The sequence below is a fragment of the Lissotriton helveticus genome, chromosome 9, assembly GCF_964261635.1.
Source record: "Lissotriton helveticus chromosome 9, aLisHel1.1, whole genome shotgun sequence".
Lineage (NCBI taxonomy): Eukaryota > Metazoa > Chordata > Amphibia > Caudata > Salamandridae > Lissotriton > Lissotriton helveticus.
In genome coordinates this window covers 80508504-80527917 of record NC_136070.1, presented here as the reverse complement: position 1 = coordinate 80527917, position 19414 = coordinate 80508504, and positions in this window count along the sequence as shown.

Here is a 19414-nt window from a genome sequence, read left to right as displayed (position 1 = left end):
GATAGCAAAACAAAACATAGCCTAACAAAACATGGCATAACAAAACATGGCATAACAAAACATGGCATAACAAAACATAGCATAGCAAAACATATAATAGCATAGCAAAACATAGCATATCAAACACAACAAAGCATAGCATAACAAAGCATAGCATAGCAAAACATCATAGCATAACAAAGCATAACAAAGCATAGCATAACAAAACATAGCATAGCATAACATAGCATAACAAAACATAGCATAACAAAACATAGCATAACAAAACATAGCATAGCAAAACAAAGCATAGCAAAACAAAGCATAGCATAGCAAAACACAACACAACATAGCATAGCATAACAAAGCATAGCATAACAAACACAACAAAGCATTGCATAGCATAACAAAACAAAGCATAGGATAGCAAAAAAACATAGCATAGCATAACAAAACAAAGCATAGAATAGCAAAACAATACATTGCATAGCATAACAAAACATAGCATAATATAACAAAACATAGCATAGCATAACAAAACAAAACATAGCATAGCATAACAAAACAAAACATATCATAGCCTAGCAAAACATAACATACCAAACACAACAAAACATAGCATAACATAACATAGAAAAACAAAGCATAACACACACAACCACACACACACAACCACGCACACATAACCACAACCACACACACAACCACGACCACACACAACCACACACACAACTATCTATCTATCGCCCTCACTCTATCTGTCTATCGATCTATCGCCCTCACTCTATCTGTCTATCGATCTATCGCCCTCACTCTGTCTATCTATCGCCCTCACTCTATCTATCGCCCTCACTCTATCTATCGCCCTCACTCTATCTATCGCCCTCACTCTATCGCCCTCACTCTATCTATCGCCCTCACTCTATCTATCGCCCTCACTCTATCTATCGCCCTCACTCTATCTATCGCCCTCACTCTATCTATCTATCGCCCTCACTCCATCTATCTAATCGCCCTCACTCTATCTATCTAATCGCCCTCACTCTATCTATCTATCAATCTATCTATCGCCCTCACTCTATCTATCTATCTATCTATCGCCCTCACGCTATCTATCTATCGCCCTCACTCTATCTATCTATCGCCCTCACTCTATCTATCTATCGATCTATCGCCCTCATTCTATCTATTTATTTAGATACTGATCGCCATCACTCTATCTATCTGTCTAGCTATCTATCGCCCTCACTCCTATCTATCTATCTATCTATCTATCTATCTATCTATCTATCTATCTATCTATCTCGCTCACTCAATCTCTCTATCGCCCTCTATCTATCGCCCTCCCTCTATCTATCTATCGCCCTCACTCTATCTATCTATCCCACTCACTCTATCTATCGCATCACCACAGCATCACTCAGCACCACCACAGCATCACTAAGGGGCACAACAACATCACTATGCGCTACCACAGGATCATTGAATGCCACAGCATCACTAGTCGCCACCACAACATCTCTCAGCCCCACCACAGCATCAATCTGTGCAACCATTTACCAACAACTGGGTCAAATATGATCTCTCAATGTTTCAAGCTTTATTACAAATGTCACAAAAAGAGGTTAGTATTTCACTTCTGTTCTTGGATTTTTGTCACAATAAAATACACTGAACATATTCTTCACAAAAGTTATTTACAAAAGTTTAAGCTATTGCCATTATAAATTACAATAACTTTTATTTAAGTATTAATTATTAAAAAAATTCAAAGCCATTGTTATTTGTAATATCAATACATCTAAGTCACGTGAATACAACACATATTGCATTACAAATGCTATAGGTGTCACAAGTTATAACTATTGGCATTGTAAATGACAAAGCTATTATTTTTGCTATTTTCAAAACCAACACATATATAAAAAATGTGTCATTTACAATACCAATAGCTCAAACTTTCCTAATGCGAGACCTTATGCATTGCAAATGCTTGTTGGGTATTGAAATCGACACGGTTGCAGGCGAGTGCAGGTTGCCAATGGACAAGGTGATGGCATTCTCCCAGGCTATTGAGGCTGCCTTGGCAGGTTCAAAAGTTTCTTTGCACCAGTTACAGGTCTTGGTGGGACAGCTGAATTTTGCGCTGCGTATCATTCCTATGGGGCGCCCTTTCTCCAGGTCGATTGCCAGGGCCATGGTGGGCCTCAGCCAGAAGCACCACAGGGGGCGGTTAAGGGCGGGAGTGAAAGAGGATCTTAAGGTGTGGCGCAGTTTCCTGAAGGATTTTGACGGGCGGGTGGTGTGGCCTGCCCCTCCGGTGTCTAGCACGGAGCTGGGACTCTTTACTGATTCAGCAGGCAGAATTGGCTTTGGCGCTATCTTGGGCTCTGCCTGTTGCGGGGCAGTCTGGCCGGCAGCTTGGCATGAGGCCGGGCTTACTAAGAACATAGCCTTCTTGGAACTCTTCCCCATTTGGGTGGCGGTCACTATCTGGGCGGAACGCTTCAGGGACAGGGCATTAACTTTCTGGTCCGACAACATGGCTGTGGTTCAGGTCATCAATAGGCAGGGGGCCACGTGCCCGCACGTACTAAGGTTACTGAAATTATTGGTGCTGGCTTGGTTGAGATTGAATTTAACTTTCAAGGCTGCGCATATACCAGGTATTGATAACCACGCTGCTGATGCTTTGTCTCGTTCCAAGTTGCAGGAATTCCGGAAGTTTCACCCGCAGGCGGAAGATCGCATGACTATGTTCCCTACATCACTGTGGACAATTGGAGCCCCGCTTTAGCGGGCTGGTAGGTGCCTTCCTGAGCGACCGCACGAAGCGTGCTTATCAGCAGCATTTCAATGTGTACAAGTCTTTCTTACAGCAGGCAGGGATTGCTTAGATTTTTTCCCCAGAGTCAATCCACGGTTTTCTACAGGTATTAAGGGACCAGGGCAGAGCCGTGGCTTATGCTAGGGCGAACCTGTCGGCAATCGGTTTCTTTGCTAAAGTAGCGGGGGAGCGGGACCCGGGGGCCTCCTTCCTAGTTAGGAAGGCCTTGGCAGGATGGGCTAAACTGGAGGGGCCAAGGCGGGATTGGCGTAAGCCGCTGGATCTCCCTACCTTGATCGATGTTCTGGGGGTTTTACCGTCAATATTCGATTCACTGTTCGAGGGAGTATTGATGGGGGCAGCTTTCTCCTTAGCTTTGTATGGGGCATTCCGCCTAGGGGAGATAGTCGGGCCCCCAGATCTGACCAGAGGGGGGGGGGGCCTGCAATTCCGGGATACGGTACTTTCTCCGGGGGGGCTGGCGGTACTGTTAAGACGTTCCAAAACTGACCAGATGGGTAAGGGGGCCACCATTCACTTACGGCCTGCCCTGGGCGTGGCGGCCTGCCCCGTAACCCGGATGCAGGCGTACCTGGCCTTACGTCCTGCTGGGGGGGGGGGGCGGCCCTGTTCATACACGAGAATGGACATTGCCTGTCTCAGTATCAATTTAAAGCAGTGTTCAAGTTGGCCCTGGGCAAATTGGGTCTGGGTACAGCAGGTTTCTCCTCGCATTCATTTAGGATTGGCGCTGCCACCTTGGCGGCCAGGGCAGGCCTCTCTCCCGACGCAGTAAGGGGCGTGGGGCGCTGGGCGTCAGGGTGCTACAAAAGATATGTCAGGCCGGAATTGTTATGACCAAATGTGGCATTCTCGTGTCAGACAGTGTTTAACAGTGTAATTTCTCTCCTTCTGACTAGTATGCCCGCGTCGGTGGTGTGGGTACTTGGGCACTCGTTTGTGCGTCGCGCGACGTTGCGCGTGCAGCAACGACAGGTGGTGAAACCGGCGGACTTGAGCGAGACCGAATTCCTGTGGCGTGGCGTCGGGGGGATGCGAATCCGACACTTCAGGCGGCTCGTTGAGGAGCTCAGGGCGCAGGAAGGGAACAGGCCCCCTGACTGGATTATCTTACATTTGGGAGGCAACGACATGGTCGACAGAGGACGCTTGGCAGTCAAGGAGGCTTTACTTGCAGAGTTTGCCTGGTTGGGGCACATTTTTCCAGCAGCAAAGATTGGTTGGTCGGGCATGCTCTCACGCAAGACATGGGGCCCGGGAGTCCGTGTGAGATCTTTGAATGTTTCAGTGAGGAGATTGAACGGTGAACTGGCAAGGTTGTGCTCAGCGAAGGGCCGCTTGCGCTACATACAACACCGGATGATTTCTGGAGAAGCAATGTACCACCAGGATGGGGTACACCTGTCGGACTTAGGGACAGACACTTTCATAAGAGAACTTAGGTCGTTTATCTTGAACGCAGGTGGGGAGGGTGTCAGACCTGAGGGCCTTGGCCACCCTTGTGGTGGAAATGTGACCTGCGATCAGTAAACAGTGGTTGATGGGAGGCCGCTTGGCGGACTCCATAGGCCAGCTCTGAGGGGGGATATGGTAAGCTCTCCGCTGGGAGGAAGTCACCACCGGCTGGGGAGGCTAGGGCGACAGATTTCGAGCCTCCCGGCGTCCCAGGGCAGCCTGGTGGTAGAGGGGTGGGCCCTGGTAATGCCGGACAAGGACCAGGGGTGCGGCCCACCACTCTAAGGGGCAGGTGCACGGCACCTGGCATAGGATACCCAGTGCGAGATGCGAGCCAGATGGGGCTCCTCCCTTAGGGCTGGGAATGTGAGAGGTACATGAAATGTTTTGGAAAATGTGATTATGAATATCAGATATGCATGTTATGTACTTGTCATGTTTATTCAATGTTGTGATTAAACATGGCCTTTTACCCCACCTGAATCTTTCTTTAGTTATTACAATGTGGGGGATAATGCATTGGGTATTCATGTGGAGGGGGAGGCGGGGGCAGAACTGGAGGGTACGTGTCCTATGTGTTTTTTTCAACACTGGCAACGAGCGGACGAAGGTATATTTGGGTAACGCGAAGAGGATACATTTTGTCTAAAATGTGGCAAGAAAGGTCATTTTAATAGAGTTTGTAGGTCTGCTCCCAGAAGAGTCAACTATATTCATGACAACGATAGCAATGAAGATCCTAATGATTCTGATCAAGAATGTGTCAATACTGTCTTGAATATTAGCGAAAATAGTAATGTGGCAACGTTTCCTTCATGTCATATTAACATTGATGGTATCAGTACACATGTACTTGTAGATTATTGTGCTTGGTACACCATAATTTCGTTAGATATTGTCAAGAAGAACTGGCCACAAAAGTACTTGTGTGCTCCCCTGCTGGTTACACTGGGCACAAAATTGATTTAGTTGATTACTTTTGGGCCAATTTGGAATTTGCTGGTCGCCACACTTTTGGGAAGATTTATGTGGCAAAGAAGGGACAAATTTTGCTAGGATGGCCACATCAGGAAGAGATTGGGATAAAATTAGATCCTAGAGCTAATCCTCAAGTTCATGCTATTGGTACCTCTATTTCCAATATGGATGATGCTGACACTAACTACATTCAGGAACTTAAAACAACATTTCCTAATGTATTTAGTGACAAACTAGGTGAATACTAAGGTTGCAAACATCGCATCGAACGTATTGAAGGTTTCATTCCCATTCGACATAGAGTTAGGAATGTCCCTTTATCTTATAGAAGCAAACTTAAAGACATGTTACATGATTTGTGCAACAAAACTTTTTTCGAACCGGTGTAATCATCACCTTGGTTTTTCCGGTCATAAACTTCCACTCATGTCATGCTCCTGCCATGTTCTTATGTAGAATTGAGGGTAACATTGGAGAGCTCGCAGTTGCGGGGTTCAAGGTAAGGGGACATTGTATATATAGGTGTTTATCTGCGGTTGCGGCATTCGTTGTCGGGACTACACTCTCAAAGTGTCCTTCTTCATACAAACTGTTGTGTGCGTGCAACTTGGTCAATGCTAAAAATAATCAAATTGTGCTTTATTTCTAGCCTGTGCTGCAACAACTCCAATGAGTTCAGCATGCTTGCGGCTCCTACAAAGTACTTCCAGTACTTGAATGGGGCGTGGTGCTTGAAAAGTAAACTGCAGCACTGAAAATGATCCTTAAAATGTCTTGCACCACCTTGACAAGGTACTTGTAAAAGGTAAAGGCAGGACTCACCGCAGGAGCTTGCAGACACACGGACAAGAAAGTAAGTCAGGCAACTACCTGGCTTTGACCTTCTGGTAATAAAATGGAGGTACATATACGTAGGAAGTGCTGGGTGGCTCATGGCGTGTTTGAGCAGTTGGGTGTCCATCGCCAGCCATAAGCTGCATGGAAGCAACGATGTAAGGAGAGGTCCCCGGAAGACGCAGCAGGATTCCAAGAAGCAGGTATGGTGGTCTGCAATGAGAAAGACCTGCACTCTTTTTTTCAAACTGCACCAACAGAGGTCAAACTGCCAATTGTCCAGGGGGCTGCCAGTGACCAAACAACATTAAAACAAAAATGAGGTGACCTCAAAAGTCCTCACCGTGAGCCGTAATATGAGTTTAAATCCCCAAGTTTAACAGGATAACAACATAACTTGTCCAACCTCAAGTAGATGACAGCAACTTGACATTCACACTACCCCCGGCACAGCTTAGCTGATCCTCTAATTGCCGTTTCACTCCAGAGCAATGTGTGAGTGACTGTTGTAACACTTGGCAATTTTAAGAAACAGGCACGTCAACGAAAGTCCTGGTAAAGCTTTCACATGATCCATGAGAGAAAGTGGTGAAATCTAGAGGTACCAACGCACAGCTCTTCATAATGATCGAGGCAGTTTCCCAAGGTAATCTGACAAGGACACCACTCCCAAAGTTACAGCAGCCAGTAAGAGGGAAAATCCATCAGAAACTGGCACACCCAAGTTGGGACTGACCGGTCTTGTGTTCACTGGTAGGGCTCAGGGGTGCCAGCTTGATGTAAGAGATGCTTCTTCAAGTTCTTCTTCTTTAATTTTCAGTTACTTAACCCCTTCCACGCTCATGACGAGCTGGGCTCATCATGAGGTAGCCTCCTGCTACGCTGATGACGAGCCCAGCTCGTCATGGAACATGTGTTTTTGTTGTTTCCAGCACACAGCGGGAAAATGCATAGCATCGATGTGGTTAAAGCTTGATAGTTATACTCCATTGAGGTAGCCACACAAGTTCTTCTCAATAAAATCGTCGCCAAAATATGTTGTGAAAGAAAGCAGGTCCAATTCAATGTAAATTAGTCAAGTAGGTTTATTAAGGATAGAAGGTACAATGTAGAGACGCCCCACCAGGAGCAGCCTTCCTGCTGCTCAGTTCATCCACCAACTGACTCCCTCATTCACCAACATTCCAGTACCACCTCACAGACCAACCTTCCATCAACCCAGTCACACTGGCTGAGCAGCCGGTATAACAACCCTCTCAGAGGCTTTAGAAAGGGACGGGGGTTTAGTGGGGAGGGTCTGTCCCCTCATATTAGTAGGGCAAGCTGGACCTCTCTCCCCAGCCCCATCTGCGCCAACGTCTAATCGTGGCTGGTGGGACAAATGAAGTGTAGTCCACACATTCCTGTCTCACCTGCACTTGGCACTTCCGCCCTACGTCAATAGGCCGGGAAAATGGCGGAGCAAAGAAGTGCGCCATCCTGTTAGTGCTGGCCCAGCAGCAGGAGGCCATCTTTGTGCTGGCACTGTGACGTCACTACTCTCTTGTAATAAACATTACAGGCAAGTAGCGACGTGTCTTTCTTATTACAAATAAACTCAGAATAACATAAAGCACTAGTGTAGAAAATAATTGGCGTGCTTTTAGCGTGCAATTCGTTTCCCTCGCATTATACCACAATATTGCAAGAACTTGTAGTATCGACACGCGCAGTCGCACTCCAGCCCTGAATCTTCAGCTGCCAAAGTGAAGTCTGTGGACGTTGTGACAAAAGCAGTGTATGCATTGACGTTCAATCATGCGCTATAAACTTTAGGGGACAGCTTGGCGCATCCCAGCTCAAGGCGCTGCGCCTTGGCCCTGCTTGGTTTGCTTTCATGCAGAACTTGAAAGCCACTAAGACTCGTTTAGTAAGAATGATTTCCTTTTTCTCCTCCACTGAACACCTGATAAGAGATGGGGAAAGGCTGCCTTCAGTGTGCACGCACATATGGAAATGCACCCACTCCGGGCCAGTAAGTACCTAATGTGCTGTCCACCGGGGAATTCCACTTCTGATGAAATTAGGGCACATTTTTCAGATATCTATTAGGCTGGCAGAGAGTGATAAGGCGGGAAGGCGCTCTCGGGAGATCACAGTAAACAGGGCTTTAGATATTCATAAGGCTCTTGGCTTCAGGAGAATGCAGACGTGTTCGTAAGCCGGGGCTGGCAGCTGACAAAACGATGCCGTTCACCTCCGGGCTCTGGGGAGCCAGGAAGGCGGGGAGGAAAACACAACAGTCGCCTTGAGAGAGGGAAGGAAAAGACATCTCAATCGGCTCATGGCTGGCCCTGCCAGGAAGGGAGACTCCCCAACCACTGCAGCTGGCCCTTTAACATCTGTGCTTGGAGAGGAAACTCTTGTAAAGTTATGGGGTATGTCAGTGGGTGACTGCAGGGAGCCTGAGGTCAAAGGGCAGGGGCATAGGCACTTGTTTATAACTCAAGAAAGAGCAATGACGAAAGAAAAGCAAGTGAAGGAAAGTCCTGATTTTTATTAAAGGCAATGAATGAACATGGCTGATTTGCAGTGGCGGCTGTCATGTCCCGAGGGTGATGAGGCGGGTGGGACATAAAAAATAAAAATTACATTAAAAGTACTTACTGCAGTGTGAAGTCATCCTCGATGGTCTTCTCTCCTCGAGGCAGGCAGGATCCAAACCCTCAGGCCAATCCAGGCGCTGCTCTCACCAGCATGAAACCAGTGCCAGGACTGGTGGGAGTGGCCTCTATTAATGCTCAGAAGAGAACTGGAGACTTTTGATCTCTCTAACCCAGCTGGGTTCTAGAGGTTTAAAGTGCGCATGTGTGGCTGGCCATGGCAAGACGGCCGCCCAAAAAGACGTGCACTTTCAACTGAGAGTGCCCTGCTATCTCTGCTGCTGCCAGTCAGCAGCAGCCCTGCCCCTATCCTGACGCTCCGTTCGGGAAGGGGTGACCAAAAAAATAAATGTCAATGAATTAACTTCATCATCATTTCATTTTTTGTCTCTAGGGGTATTTCAGTGGGACAACACTCCCCCCACTCAAACGGAGGACCCGCCCCTTCTGATGTGGCACTTGAGTTCAGGGAGAGCTCCCGCTTGGCCACGTTCTTTTGCACTCAGTTGCAAACCATTTATCTCATTCATCTTATGACAGGGCTGAAGACTCCCTCCTTGTGGTTGGTTCTCTTTTTTAGGCTCTGACTTTGCTTTTGGCAAATGGAGGTGATCGCGATCACAGGCAGTACTGCAATCCACCCAGAGCTTAATTTGTGGAAGAATAAGTGCCAGTGCCCAAAGCTCTGCTCAGAAGCCCGTGGTTGGCGCTATTAAATGTCGGAGCGCTGGCAGGAGTTCCTAGGCTTGAATCCACCTTGTGCCTCTTTAATTCACTACCAGACACTCCCTGCCCCTTTATCTCACTCTTGCAGGCTCCTGCTTTCTCCCTTTGGCCCGTTTTTCTGTCCTTCTCTTCCTCCATCGTTCTACTTTGTGTGTTTTTCCCTCCCTCGCTCTCAGTGAATGTCTGATGCGGAAAAGTAAGTGCAGGTCCCCACCACCGGCAACCACCGGCTCAAATTAAGCACTTAAATCACCACCCCAGTGCATTTTTCAGATGGCGATATACGCAACACTGCTACCACCAGAGGCCCATCAAACCAATGTAATGTAAGACGGTGTGACAACAATCACCTTTACATGGCCGCTTAACATTGCCTAATGCAACATCGCCTAATGCGGGCGACCAATGACGGCGAGGGGGCTATGGAGTCCACCATTTATCCATCTCAGAATAAATAAGGGAGGTCCACAAGAGAAAATCTTGACAACATTGTAGGAGCCCCATTGGACTTTCATAGTTCTGCACACACCTGATCTATCAATATCTTGACCAAACTCAGGGGTGATTTGTTCTGTAGGATCTCTCTGCTCCAAGTCCACTGTTATTAACCAAGTACCAATGTCTTTCATGGGTATTTTGTGAATAGTATTTGACTTGGAGCCAAAAGATCCTGCGGGGGGGAAAAAAAAAATATTTATATATATATATATATATATATATATATATATATATATATATATTTATTTATTTATTTTTTTCCCCCCCGCAGGATCTTTTGGCTCCAAGTCAAATACTATTCACAAAATACCCATGAAAGACGTTGGTACTTGGTTAATAACAGTGGACTTGGAGCAGAGAGATCCTACAGAACAAATCATATATATATATATATTCATTCACCTTCCCAAGCCGGAAAGAATGAGCCGCACACACCTCGCGGTGACAAACGTTCTTTTATTTCTCAAAAGCCGTCCCAGATTCTGATGCATTTCGGCCTTAACTTCGGCCTTTTTCAAAGAAAGACAGACTTTTCAGCATGATTGCAGTCTGTTTACAGGAACCAGAAATGTTTGCCGTTATTCGAGCTTCGGTAATTTAACCCTTCAGTGGGTGTGATTTACTGGATACGGCATTGTGGAACCTGTAGTCAGCTTCATTTTAATTACCCTCCAGTGGGTGGTGTCAATTGCGCGATCCCCAGCTTTCCATTTTAAAGTTAGTTGGGGGCTTTACCTGAGGCCGGTCCCAGGCGGCTGCCGCTACCCTCTGACTTTCACCTGCTTCTCTGTGGTCCTTTTGCGGATATATATATATATATATATATATATATATATATATATATATATATATATATATATATATATATATATATATATATATATATATATATATATATATATATATATATATATATATATATATATATATATATATATATATATATATATGTCTCACAAAGTGCCCTGAAGCATCGGGAGGGCACACAACGACATTTTCTTTAGTGAAAGCCTCGCTGCAACTCGCCTGTCATTCCCCAGCAGTTCAACTGAAGCCGACGCGTTTCGAGGCATTCCGCCCCTTCTTCTTGGGCTGACAAGGATACACTGCAAACTTCACCATTTTGAATCCTTTATTCAGTGAAAAACCATTAGTGGGTGTGGCCTACCTAGGCCTGATGGAATGCTGGGACAAGTAGTCCATAATGGTGAAAAGTTGGTTATTACCTATGTAGGTGCAGTGTCCAATGTCTATAGTTAAAAACCAATTGATTCCTTTAGTAGGGTGGGGTTTTGCGCAGATGAGTTTTCTTTTGGCTTGAAAACGCCGTGCTTCGTGATTAGGAAGGGTTCCCAGTCACAGCCTTTACATCCAATTTATGGAAGTGGTGCTCAATCCCCGCGGCACGGGCTGCCGCGCACATTTATGTCTCACAAAGTGCCCTGAAGCATCGGGAGGGCACACAACGACATTTTCTTTAGTGAAAGCCTCGCTGCACTTTTCACCATTATGGACTACTTGTCCCAGCATTCCATCAGGCCTAGGTAGGCCACACCCACTAATGGTTTTTCACTGAATAAAGGATTCAAAATGGTGAAGTTTGCAGTGTATCCTTGTCAGCCCAAGAAGAAGGGGCGGAATGCCTCGAAACGCGTCGGCTTCAGTTGAACTGCTGGGGAATGACAGGCGAGTTGCAGCGAGGCTTTCACTAAAGAAAATGTCTTTGTGTGCCCTCCCGATGCTTCAGGGCACTTTGTGAGACATTAATGTGCGCGGCAGCCCGTGCCGCGGGGATTGAGCACCACTTCCATCAATTGGATGTAAAGGCTGTGACTGGGAACCCCTCCTAATCACGAAGCACGGCGTTTTCAAGCCAAAAGAAAACTCATCTGCGCAAACCCCACCCTACTAAAGGAATCAATTGGTTTTTAACTATAGACATTGGACACTGCACCTACATAGGTAATAACAAACTTTTCACCATTATGGACTACTTGTCCCAGCATTCCATCAGGCCTAGGTAGGCCACACCCACTAATGGTTTTTCACTGAATAAAGGATTCAAAATGGTGGTAGTGTATCCTTGTCAGCCCAAGAAGAAGGGGCGGAAAGCCTCGAAACGCGTCGGCTTCAGTTGAACTGCTGGGGAATGACAGGCGAGTTGCAGCGAGGCTTTCACTAAAGAAAATGTCGTTGTGTGCCCTCCCGATGCTTCAGGGCACTTTGTGAGACATATATATATATATATATATATATATATATATATATATATATATATATATATATATATATATATATATATATATATATATTGTGGTGCACCCTTCTGTTGGTGCTAGTGTTGGGGGTAGACCAAACCCCCCTGTTAATTTCACATCCACTTTTTAGAAAAAAGACGCTGTACTCCAGTCTCCGCTAAGAATTCCACTTACGTTTATTGCACGTAGCAAACACCTACACGTTTCAACTCCTCCGAGTCTTGCTCACGGTCAGTGAGTCTCTTATCAGTGTCAACTTGTATACATATTAACGGTCAGGCGCGCAACGCCCATTGGACTCACAGGGCTTCAGCCCCCCTCCCTCCCCTCCGTCGTGTGTGTCAGCCCGGGATGAAACAGCTTCCCAGGCACACTCACAGCGGCACCCGAGTACTTCACAGGTCTTTTAAAGACCTTTTGCTTGTTAATGAGGCTTTGATGTCACCCCCCACGCCACCCCCCATTGCTTAGAGCCCCTGCAGCTCCACTCTGCCTTTTGTTTGAAGCATCAGCCCCCCCCAAAAAAATTCTTAGCCCCCCCCCCCGAAATTTGACTCTAGTTGCGCCGCTGTTACCGGTCCTGCCTATTATGGGGCATTCTGGGAAATGTAGTCTATATGTACACATGGTTGCTTAACAACTTAGTTTCCACTTTGGAGATATTTGTTGCATTGCAGGCGAAATATGAGCACATAATTCACATATGTCATTGGTATAGATCAGTGATGACTATATTACAGTAATTTGGTGAACATGCACATCGTTTACGGTTTTTAATATAATTTGTAGTGTTATGCCCCAAGTGGATAATTTAAATCGTTTGAATATTTCTTTCATGGAGCTCAACATTGTGAAAGATCTACAAAATCAAAACCTATTGGCTAAGTGCCTTTTTTGTAACTCTTCTCTTAGGTTTGAAGTTACTCCACTTCACTCTGATCTGTCCTTTATAAAGATATTCTGCTCTATTACGGATGTGTGGGTTCAACCCTGATAGCTATTTTCTGTAATGTACGTCTGCTACACTTACCTTTTCTTGACAATATTCTGTTCTGCAATACGCTTGCCATGATATGTTGGTAGTTTACATGCAAACTATGTGAGTATTTTGGTAGCTTACATAAAATATATATGAGAATGTTGGTGGTTTACATACCAAGTATGTGAGTATTTTGGTGGTTTACGTACAAAGTATGTGAATATTTTGGTGGTTTGCATACAAAGTATGTAGACTTGAGATTATGGTTGATGTTACTTCTGACTAGTTATTGTTTTGTTATTATATTTTTGGAAACCCTGTTTTGTTAGACAGGCGTCACCCTTATGCCATCAAACTTCTGACCCCCATGTCCCTCCCATAGCCCCACCACACACTCATATATACTGTTGCAGGGCTACTAAAGGCGCCAAGACAGTGACCTTCATAATGTAAACAGGATTTCTTCCTGACACTGACCTCTTGACCTCTGACAGAAGGGGTAGCAATGGCTGTGGCACGGCTACAAAAAGCCACGCTAAGGCTAGCAAATGTTATCCCTGGTTAGCCCTAATTTACGTCTATCAGTGCATTCCAGCTGTTGGAGCTTAAACCAACTTCTTTAGCCAAGCATGGCTTTAATGCTGCGTGAGAATTAACCCGAGCTTGCATGATGACTGCACGCGCCAGTCTGTTCCATTCATTCCAACATATGTATTTATATTATCCGCTTGAAAAGGGCAGCAGTGGTAAACATGCAAACTCCCTGCTCTGCCTACAGGTTGCATAGCGTCCCCGCTCCACGGTACTCTAATACCCTGCCCTGAAACGAGTTGGAACCGCGTGCCTCCCAGGCGCCGCTTTGTACAAAGTGTGGAGACTGATGGACTCCAAGGCCTTGGGGTCACTACACATGTGTGCTGTGCGCACACTCACAAATGATGCACGCACTCAGATTACTGGTCTGGGCAGGAAGTGCCGTGCCACTTCAAGCCCGTTTATTTATCTCCTTCTGGCCACGCCTGGCCAGAAGGTGTTACAATGTGTGCTAGTGCTTCCGGGGCTCAGGAGAGACCCTCGGAGCACTAGAGCGCTACATCCCTCCCCAACTTGGATTTTTGAAAACTTGGGTTTGAAAACAACAGTCAGTGAAAGTTCAGCATCTGAAGTCAGCCAGCTTCTGGCTCGGCTTTGGATTAGGTCTAAGATCATACCTCCATCTGCCTCTTGCCGGTACCTGCTCAGCTCTCGGGCTGGGTGTCGAGATGTTTGCGTCACCCTGGTCTGTAGTGTCCATAGACGTGCTCGCATCATGGGGTCTTCCCGCTCCAGTCTCGGACTCTTTTTCCGCTGGTTCTATTTGGTCGGAGTTGTGTTGTTGAGTGGCTGGTATTTGTTTGAACCAGGAGACATTCCTAGTTACTTCTTCTCCATCTCGGCGAGCTGTGACAGCGGTGCCCCGCATCTCCTTGACGACCCATGGTTCCGGCTCAAAAGCGGTGTTGAACTTTCCTCCCGGCCTTCGGGTTCGGATTAGCACAGTCTCGCCAGGTAGTATACTTCGGGACCGGGCACGCCTCTTGTTGCTTGCTTTCTCGTTTGTTCTCCTCCGCCTTTCTTGGGTGCGCCCGGGGGAGTAAGGTGGAGGTGACCAGTTGTCGGCCATGGGGAGTAGATCTCTTCTCGGGCCAGCTAGCATCAACGCCCACGGTGATTGTTGCGTGGTACTGTGGGGCGTGCTTCTGTACTCCCGTAGAAATAGTTGGAGGGCTTCCTCTGGGTCTTTTCCTTCAGCAGTGGCAATTCGCAGGATCTTGTTGGTTGTCCTCATGAACCGCTCCACCTCTCCATTTGCCTGAGGCCATTGGGGCGTGATCCGGTGATGTCGGATGCCTAGGCTGTGCAGGAACTCTCGGAACTCGCACCCTTGGAATGGGGGGCCATTGTCTGTTTTGATGACCATCGGAACACCAAACATGGCAAAGGACTTGCTCAAGAGTGGGCGGATGTTGGCAAAACTGGTGGAGGTGGCAAGATCTACAACCGGGTACTTCGTGTAGTTGTCGATCAGCACGACAGTGACTCTCCCATCTGGGAAGCTCCCAAAGTCCAAGCTGAGCCATGACCATGGTGATGGAGCGTGTTCCTCCGTGATCACAGGCGCGGGAGTGTCTGCTGAACTAGTTATCTGGCACGCTCGGCACTGGCGTACCACGGTGTCAACAGCTCCCTCCAAGTCCGGGAACCAGACCTTCTCTCGCATTCTAGCTTTCATCCGGCGGGTGCCCTGGTGTCCTGCGTGTGCTAGGATAGTCGCCCTTTCCTGTAGGGTTTTGGGGATGATCACCCGGTGGCCTCTGAGGATAAGGCCATTGCTTGCTTGGCTCAGGTCATGGCGCACTCTCCAGAATTGTGTCAGGCGTGTCCGGTCGTCCTCGCTCCAACTGCTGACATTCTTTAGGAAGTTCTCCCAGGACCCTGATTGTACGGCCTCGGCTACTCGCTGGATGACCGCGTCGTTCACATACTCAGGTATGATGGCGTCAGCTGTGAGGGCTTGTGGACAGGAGGCAGCTGACAGCATGTCCACAAATTCTTCAGTGGGGTTCTCAAGATCTGTTTGTTGGCATTCCTTTGGGCCTGGATGCCTGGATAGAAAGTCTGCGGGGTTCTTGGCCCCAGGGCGGTAGGCTAGCTCCATTTGGTACTGCTGCACTTGTATGGCCCAGCGTTCTATCCTCGGGGGTGGATGAGGAGCGGTTCCCTTGAACAAAGGTATCAGCGGCTGGTGGTCCGTAACCATGCGGAACGGGTGTCCAGAGATGTATAAGTGGAAATGAGCACATGCCCACTTCACCGCTAGGGCCTCTCTCTCAACCTGCGAGTATCTTGATTCGACCGGGGATAGTGCTTTGCTTGCGAATGCTAGTGGTGACCATGTGCCGGGTTCAGTTTCCTGCGATATCACCGCTCCTAGACCAACCGGGCTGGCGTCTACTACTATTTCCGTAGGTTTGGAGGTGTCAAAGTAGGCCATCGTGGTGCTGTCTAGCAGCGCAGTTTTGATCTTGTCGAACGCGTTGGCTTCAGTCTCTGTCCACCGCCATGCGTTTTCCTTCTTCGTCAGGTTCCTTAGCGGCTCTGCAATCGAGGCCAGGTTGGGGATAAACCTTGCACAGTATTGTGCCATCCCCAGGAAGCTACGCACTTCCGATGCTGTGGTAGGTGCAGGGGCATTTTTGATCGCCACTGATTTGCGAGGGTCGACGGCAACTCCTTCAGACCCGAACACGTAGCCAAAGAATTCGATGGACTTCTTGAAAAATTGACATTTGTCCTTGTGGAGGGTTACGCCATACTGTGCAAGTCGGTGTAGCGTTGCTTTTAGCCTGTTGTGGTGTTCTTCGCTCGTTTTGGCATGGATTAAGATATCGTCACTGACGTTCAGCACCCCTTGGAGCCCCGAGAGGATTTCTTTGATCGTATTCTGGAAAATCTCAGCTGCCGATGAGATCCCAAAGTTCAACCTCTTGTAGCGCCTCAATCCCAGGTGTGTCGAGAAAGTTGTGATGTATCGGCTTTCTTCAGCCAGTCTCAGCTGGTGGTAGCCTGCATTGAGATCTAGTTTAGAAAACCACTGGGCGCCGTTCAGGTCCGTCAGGATGTCATCGACTGTGGGTGTGAGGTGTCGCTCACGGCGGATGGCTTTGTTTGGGATTCTCATGTCGATGCAAATTCGGATTTTCCCCGGTTGTTTCGGCTTCTCAGCTATGACCATGGGGGACACCCATGGTGTCGGTCCGGACACCTTTTCGATCACTCCTTGTGATTCTAGCAGGTTCAGCTCTTGCTCGACTGCAGCACGCAGGTGGAATGGTACTCTTCGGTGTCGGAGTGCAATTGGTTGCACCGTCGGGTCTATGTGTAGCTTGATAGGTGGGTGCTTGATGGTTCCAAGGCCTGTGAACAACTTGGGGAACATGAGTAGGATGTCTTCTACTTGCATTGCTCGCACTGCGTTCGCGAAGGCAATGAGGCCTAGGTCTTCTGCTGTGTTGCTCCCTACTAATAGGTCCGCCTCTTTATCGATCACATGGAATGTGGTCGTGACTTCCTGGTCTTCTGCTCGGACTTGCACAATCATCTTGCCTCGCAGTGGGAGGGGGTCTTGACTGCCGTAGGTGAAAATCCTGGCTCTAGACGGAACAAGTGTGGGTTTCGGGTTGAGTGCTTTGTAATGTTGGATGCCCATTACATTTACCGTGGCTCCGGTGTCGATGACTCCAACTGCTGGTGAACCGTGGATGTGTATTTGGCATTTGGGTTGCGGCCGTCGACTCTTCTTCAGCTCACTGACAAAGGATACGAAATAGCATTCGTCATCTTCGTCTGTGGACGAATCATCGTATTGTGGTTGTTGCGACCTGTGCGACCTAGTGGAGCGTGACGTTGTGGAGTCATCTAGCGACAGCTGTTTGACTGCTCCAGCAGCCGATCGCCGTCCTGAGGCGTTCCGTCCTCGAGACCCTCCTCTGCATACGCTGGCGAAGTGGTTGGGGATGCCGCATTTGGAGCATGTCTTCCCTCGTGCTGGGCAGCCATCTTGGGTGTGTTCCTCCCTGCCACAGTAGCCGCACAGCGTCTGACGTCGGGTTCGCGTCGGCCCTCGACCTCTACTTCCTCGGCTCGACACACGCACTGCATCCACCCGTTCTGTCTTGATCACTGTTCCTGTTTCGTGGTGTGGATTGAGGGCCGCCTCCATCGCGGTGGCGCGGGCGTCAGACAGCTCGTGGGACCGTGCAAGGATCAAGATTTCGTCGAGTGAGATTCGCGGCTGCCTCAGGATCAATGTCCGCAAGTGTTTGTTGCGGCAACCCTGGATAAGTTGTGCGGTGACTTCCTTCTTTTCGTCGTCCTCGGTGCACGTGCTTATCAGGTCTCTTAGTCGCGCATGAAACGCGTCCATCGTTTCCCCTTCTCGTTGTTTGGCTTGTCGGAACTTGAACCTCTCGTAATGGGGGTTTAGTTGAGGGTCGAAATGGGCGTTGAGCGCGTTGACCGCAGCATCAAAATCATTGGCGGCACCTGTGTTGGGGAGGTGTCTGAATAACTTGTACAGTTCTGTGCCTCCGAAGTGGAGGAGTAGAGATCGCTTCACTTCATTGTCTTTTTCTCGGGTGGCCGTGAAATAATTGTTAAGTTGTCCTAGCCATACTGCCCATCGGGGTGCTGCTGTCCCCGGGTCGATTAGTTCGCTGAAGGGCGGTAGCGCCTGTAATTGCGCATGTGCGGAGGGTGTTGGAGCTTGAGCTGCAGGGGGCGCTGCCACCTGTGGTGCCCCTCCGGTGGCCCCTCCCTGGTCTTGAGACATGGTGTCGTGGGCAGTGTTCTCTTTAGGCGCTGGTCACGCAAGCTTAGCGTTTACACGTGTTGTTCTGAGCCTGTCGAATTGGTTTGCCCTGTGCTTGTTTGCTTGTGCTGTCCAGTGCTTGTTTTATATGGTAATTCTTTCCCCTTCGTTCGCTCGTGTAGTTGAGCATACAGACAGGGCGCTGGGCGTGCTCTCAATCACGGCGAGGTCACAGCCTCATTGATCCCCCTCCAGCGCGAGGCGTTGCGCACACACGCGGTGCCGGTCTGAGGCCTGCGTCGGCTTTGAGCGTCTGCGCATGCGCGCACTTCAGACGCGGCCGGCTGGGCCTTTCTCCGGCGCCTCCTGTCTCCTCGCCTCAGCGCGTCGCCGGTACCGGTCCCCACGCAGCTTCTGGCATCTGCTGCTTACCGGTAGGCGACGTCTTCACTCAGGGGTTGGTGTTGGGACTCACGGGGCGGTCACAGGCGCTGGGTCGGCGGGCGCCGGTCGGAACGGGGCTCGACGGCTCCGGCGCTCTCGCAGCTGGTTTGCTCGCGGGCGTGGGTGGCTCCACTCCCTCGTCGCCAGTGTGGAGACTGATGGACTCCAAGGCCTTGGGGTCACTACACATGTGTGCTGTGCGCACACTCACAAATGATGCACGCACTCAGATTACTGGTCTGGGCAGGAAGTGCCGTGCCACTTCAAGCCCGTTTATTTATCTCCTTCTGGCCACGCCTGGCCAGAAGGTGTTACAATGTGTGCTAGTGCTTCCGGGGCTCAGGAGAGACCCTCGGAGCACTAGAGCGCTACACAAAGCACTTCTGGAGCGCAGTAATTGCAACGGGGGCCGAGATTCTCTGC